This window comes from Taeniopygia guttata, chromosome 1, assembly GCF_048771995.1.
Source record: "Taeniopygia guttata chromosome 1, bTaeGut7.mat, whole genome shotgun sequence".
In the NCBI taxonomy this organism is placed as follows: Eukaryota; Metazoa; Chordata; class Aves; order Passeriformes; family Estrildidae; genus Taeniopygia; species Taeniopygia guttata.
In genome coordinates, this window is record NC_133024.1 from 8,847,946 (window position 1) to 8,853,945 (window position 6,000).

Genomic DNA, 6,000 nt, shown 5'->3' on the forward strand with positions numbered 1-6,000 from the left:
GATGCCCTGGTGCTCAGTCTCTTGTATGCTGTGATTTGGGAAATGCTTTACTAGAGTTTCTGTGGAAGAGGGAAGTTCCTCCAGTAGCTAATATAATTGCACATTTCTTTTTTTTTCCCTGAATTCACATTTTACTCTGAAAGAATCCTTTGGTTTGCTGTTGGGTTTTTTCAAGAAGCCTCATTGACTCTCACATGCCTCACACATGGCTCAGTGATTCGCCTTTGGACAGCCAAGGGAGCCTGTGTCACTTCAAGTGATGTGTGCTGTCCCCACAGGAGTGTAACTGTGTGCCTGTCCTCTGTGTGTGTGGTAGGGGACCGGTGACTTGGGGTTCTTAGCTTTTGTGCCACAGTTATTTAAAGTGAAGGAAGAAAGAGAATGAAGGGCAAGCTACAAGATGTTATTCCCAAGTCCCTTTTACTTTCTAATCCCACTTCATTTTCTGCTATTTAACATGGCCACAGTAAAAAAAAATCCTCATTAGCATTTGCAGCAAGAATTAGATTGATCCAGAAAGCAAAAATATTGTGCAGCTATTCATGTCATAGGTTGTAGACTCATAGAATGCTTGCCTTGGGAAGGAGCTTAAAGATCATTTCATTCCAACCCCCCTGCCATGGGCACGAACACCTTCCACTCAACCAGTTGTTCACAGCACCTTCCAACCTGGCCTTGAACACTGCCAAGAATGGGGCAGCCACAACTTCCCTGGGCAACCTCTTCCAGTACCTCAGCACCCTCACAGCAAAAAATTTCTTACAAATTTCAAATCTAAGTCTACCTTCCTTCATCTTAAAGCCATTCCCTCTGCCCTGTGTCCACATGCCCTTGTGAAACGTCCCTCTCCAGCTCTCTTGAAGCCCCTTTAGGCACTGGAAGGTGCTCTAAGGTCTTCCCATAACCTTGTCTGGACTAACAACCGCAGCTTCCTCCCAGCAGAGCTGCTCCATCCCTCTGCTCCCCTCGGTGCCTCCTCTGGCCTGGCTCCAGCAGGTCCCTGTCCTTGCTGTGCTGGAGCCCAGAGCTGATGCAGCCCTGCAGGTGGGGTCTGAGCAGAGCGGGGCAGAGGGGCAGAATCCCCTCCCTGCCCTGCCGCCCACGGGGTTTGGATCAGCCCAGCACACGTTTGGCTGAGTGTGCAGAGTCAGTACCACCACTGAAATCATGGGGTATTACTGATGCAGTTTTACATTTCATTATGAACAAGTACCAGGAGCTGGTTGGTCAGCATGTAAATACGTTTAAAATAACAGTTTAGGTAATCCTTGCATACAGTGATGTCTGTCTCTTGTGTAAGGAACTGTTAACTCTCATGCCATTTCCCCCCTTCCTCTTACCTATTATTTTGAGTCCTTTCATCTCATCTTTAAACTACACAGGAGCCCAGTCATCACCCATGAAGGGCAGAGGAGACAAAAGAAGTATATATTTTTAGACAACTCCTTTGAAATAAGTGTTTGCCTAAGGTACTGCGTTATGCATTGGCTGTGCTGAATGCTGTGTCTTGGTCTCTCCTCTGAAAGCATTCACCCAAGGCATTGCATAGTGCCTGCACACTGAGAAGAGAGGTGATGACATCTAACAGCAGCTACCCCCAGCACCCCCTTTGTTTTAGAATGCTGCTTACTGTGGCAGAAAGAAGCAAAGTGTATGACATAAAGCTTTCCCCCCCCCCAAAAAAAAAAAAAATTCGTTTTGAAAACGGCACAGAATGAAAACTGCAGGTTCAAGGTCAGAAGGGGAAAATGAGAGGGGATTTTTTTTTTTTAAGTGTCCTCCTCAGCATGGTCTAGCTAGCTATCAGCCTGTTGCCTGCTCCCATCCTGTCCCATCACCTGTTTCCCAGAGGTGCAGGCAGTGGTTATTTCTCGGGGGGCCAAATTTTACCATTTGCATGAGATCTGACTCAGAGAGCTGGTGGCAGCTGCTTCCAACACAGACAAAACGGTGGCAGTTCCTGATAAAAGAAGAAAAGGCACTGAAATCCCCTGCTGAAAATGTTCACAGCCCAAAGAATCATCCTGTATTTTTGCATGGCATAGATTTGCAGCTATTAATTTAGAAGTGGAAGAAATAATTGTCTAGAAACTGACAGCAGCTATCGTATTGAATACATCTCACTCTTTAAAACTTGAAAGGTCTGGGGATAAAATAAGAAAAAAATCAACTTTTTATGTATTCATTGTTACAACAGATTTTTTTGTCTTCCAACATCTGCCTAGCACTTGAAAGCTTAGTTCCCTTTAGTCAGGAAGGTACTATTCCAGCCTTCCTGCCATTTTTATCTCTTTTTTTTTTTTTTACCATTTTTGTTGTGCTTCTGCTAGAACAATATGGCTTGCTATCACTTGTTTGATTTCAAATTATGCCTGTAACTCTGTACAGTGCTGCTGCAAAATGTCTCCTGACAGTCCCAGGAAGCTCCTGCGTGGAACAGAAGTCTCCTGTGACCCCAGCTAACTGCTGTGCCTCGCTCCTGGGGTGCCTGGAGCAGAAAATGGTAATGTTGGTCATATGTGATTCTGAGCACTGTATAAATTTCTGCCTAGTTCAGTTTTTCTATCTCCCACTTCAGATCAAGGGGATATTGAGATTTTTGGCAGTACATTATGGGCTGCAGGAGTAGCAGCTGGTTTCCAGTCATCTTCTGTGTTCCTGTTAGCCTACATTAATGGTGCAGCTGTGCCAGTGTCACCCTTTGAGCCTGTGCCCAGTTGGCCTGAAGCAAACACAATTCCACAGGAGCCGAGACGGGGCTGTCCCTTTTGATGCGGGACGTGCTGCCTGTGGCATGGAATGCTGTGCCTTGCAGGGAAGTAGAGAGTTCAGCAGGGGAGATCAAGTTCTATACAACTGTGGAAACATCTGTATTGCAGGGCACAGCTTCTTGCTTTTTGCAGTTTCACTCCGGATGCTCAGAGTTCACTCTCCTTCTCTGCTCAATCCAAGTATTATTCTGGAGTGGGAACCAGGAGGGGAAGGGTCAGATGGATGAGAACAGCATTTGTGGGGCAAAATTCAGTCCCTGGAGTGAGGACCAAATCTGAGGGTGATGAAGCACAGAAATCTCTGTTCTGAAATGCCTTAAGGCCAGGACACAGCTACAGCACTATATTGGTCGAAGGAGTGCTTAGAGAGACACTCTTTTTGATCTGATATTCAAATTCCTGAGACCTGTCAGGGATTAAAAGAGGTGCTATAAAAGGGGCAATATAATGGAGCCCTGCTGGCTACAGGGGCTACTGCTGCTCAGTGGGGTTGGGGGTTCACAGTGGCCAGCTGGGCAGATGGTCCATCCCCAGTCTGGAGGGAAGGATGGCTGGGTTGGGTTCATTGAAAAGGACCTCAGGAGAGGTGCTGTGGTACCAGGATACCTTGCTTCAGCATGTGAGCAGACAAAGTCAGGTTATAAAGCCAAAATGATTAAGACTCCAGTGACAGTAGGAATTCTGTTTGCTGTATTTTCTTTTTCCACAGCAGAAGTTCCAGATGCTATCTCATCTCTGCAGCAATTGCTGCGTTTTTCCTGCCGTGAGCAAGCGTGGATCTGTGTGAAACGGATCTGTGTTGCTTTCAGGGGTTGTCTGTAGCCTGTCGTGACTTGTTTTATTTCCTACCACAATCCTCACAGAGAGGAGAATACTGATGGTCTGCAAATTATTACTGAGGAACCCCAGAGCTGCTTTGCAGTTGACTCTGGAGTTTGATGAAATTTCAGGTGGGGCTTATGGTCATACTATATGTCAGGATTTCTCTGCAAAATAGGTGAAAAAAAAGAGTTCTTGTTATAGAGATACTTCAGTGCTAGTGGAGTATCAGCTTCACAAATATGTGACATAGACAGGAGAGTATAATTTGCAGTATTTCAAGCTTGGGTGTGTAAAAATGCATAGAACATGGGTTGTCCTTTGAAATTAGAGCGCCTGAATGTGAGGACTCCTATCAGATGGCAGCATCCCTGGCAGTGATGGCACTGCTATGATGTGGTCAGGAACATCTTGGCAAGTGACAGATCACAGAGTAGCCAGTGAACTCCACAACTCTGATGCAGCTTCCCGTCTGCATTGGTTATTTAAATCACATTCTCTAACCCTGCCTGCCCCTGCTTGGGTTATCCACCTGAGACCTTTGAGTAAAACTAGGTTAAAATGTACTTGCCAGAGAAACATTTTGGAAATGTAACTCACTTGAAGGGCATTAAATGAGCAAATTTAAAAGCCAATGTGAGTGAAGAAAATGAAAGAAAGCTTTCTGAAGCCAGTGAATAACCAAAGCAGAAACAGGACACTGGCTGTAATTTGTACCTGAATCCTGTGAAAGCTGACCCCAGGCTTGCAATTGTGGAGCAGGTCTAACCCCTAATAGGCTTGGACAAGTAAATAAGACCTTGCAGCAGTGAAAGTGCCTTATTGTGACTGTGCTTGTGGGAGCCAGTGTTTTTCTCAGCCAGGCTCCACCTCACTGTGTTCTCCTCAAGATAAAGCTCTTTCACTTAGGCTTAGTTCCAGTATTCGAGACTTCTGTGTATTTTTAGAATGTTGTTTGTTTATCATCTGCTATATATTTCTTATAGCAACAGCAGAGCAAGTTAAACATGGGGTCTCATGTCTAAAATAGCTTTTCTTGGAGAACACAAACAGTGATTTTATACTCTCTGATTAGGTATTTTTGGGGGAGGAAAGGGCAACTTTTATAAAAAATAAGTGTAGAATGAAATAAATAAAATAATAAAAAAGTGGAAAATCTTTGAACCTGACACTACAGCTAAATCAAACTGGTTAGATTTATGTGCAAAGTAAGGAATTTTGGTGCAGAGGGTTAATTTAGCATTTCTTTCTGTGGAGAGAAATGTCAATGAGCATGAATGTGTATGTACACACACAGAAGATGGGTACAATGACTCATGCAGACAAAAGAAAAAAAATTAAGAAAGCTGACGATGCAAGGGCTGGTATTTAAAGCAGGAGGGGTGTGTAGTGAGCATTCTTATAGAGTAGCCATTATTTATTAAGTAGAGGCAGAGTGAGTTGAGCTGTACAAAAATATAATGAGACATGGTTCAAGGAATTTGCAGCCTATTACAAACTCAGAAAAAACCACTGCGGGCACATAAAGTACATTAAGTGCTGGTACAAGTTAGCAGTAGTGAAGGAATCTGACTGAGGTCATTGTTGAAAAGCATTGTGAAAGGAATGAGTCTGGAGGAGGAGGAGGAGAGGGAAAAGTCATCTGAGGTGAAATTCTTTGGAAACTTAAGTGGACCTGACACCAGCTCCTCTGTGTAGGGTGAATTTTATCCTTAATGCTGGAGAACGATGACTTCCCACTTGGAGGGGCAGCTGGGGGAAGGAGGAACAAAGTGAGGCAGGTGGGACTGGAAGGAAAGGTTTTATGGTGGGGATTGAAGGAGCTTTTAAATATCAAGAGGAGAAGACAAGAAGGAAAGGGGAAATAATTGGGATGTATGGAACTACAAAATGACAACTGAGCTCGATTTGGAGCTGGTCAAGGAACACTGGTTACAGATGGGACTGAGATGGTTTTTCAGAGCTGAGTCAATCCAGAGCATTCAATACTATAGGAAATGTAGAAAAATTGTAAATAAAACAAGAGTAGAGGAGGGGAAAGCTTTATTTAATTAATTCCTTGCCTGGGCATTGGCTATCCTTATTTCAGGAGTGTGTTGTTTCTTAATTTAAAACAAGAATGATTATCTATGGCCCATGTCATTGAGGTGATCACAAAACAGAAGGTATTGCTATTGCTGTGGGGTTGTCCAGTGGCACCTTAAAAAAGAAAGATCTATGAACCCAATAAGTGTGAAGGAAGAAAAGGGAAGATCAAAGGTGGATGAAAAAGAAGTTGCTTATTAAAGTGCTGGGAGGAAAAAAAAAAGTGTCATCTGGATTTGACAAATTAGTAGTGGGGTAAAAGCAGGAAAAGCCATGTGGAGGGAGTGACTCCGAGTGGCCAGGTGCCTCCCTTTGTTTATATTTT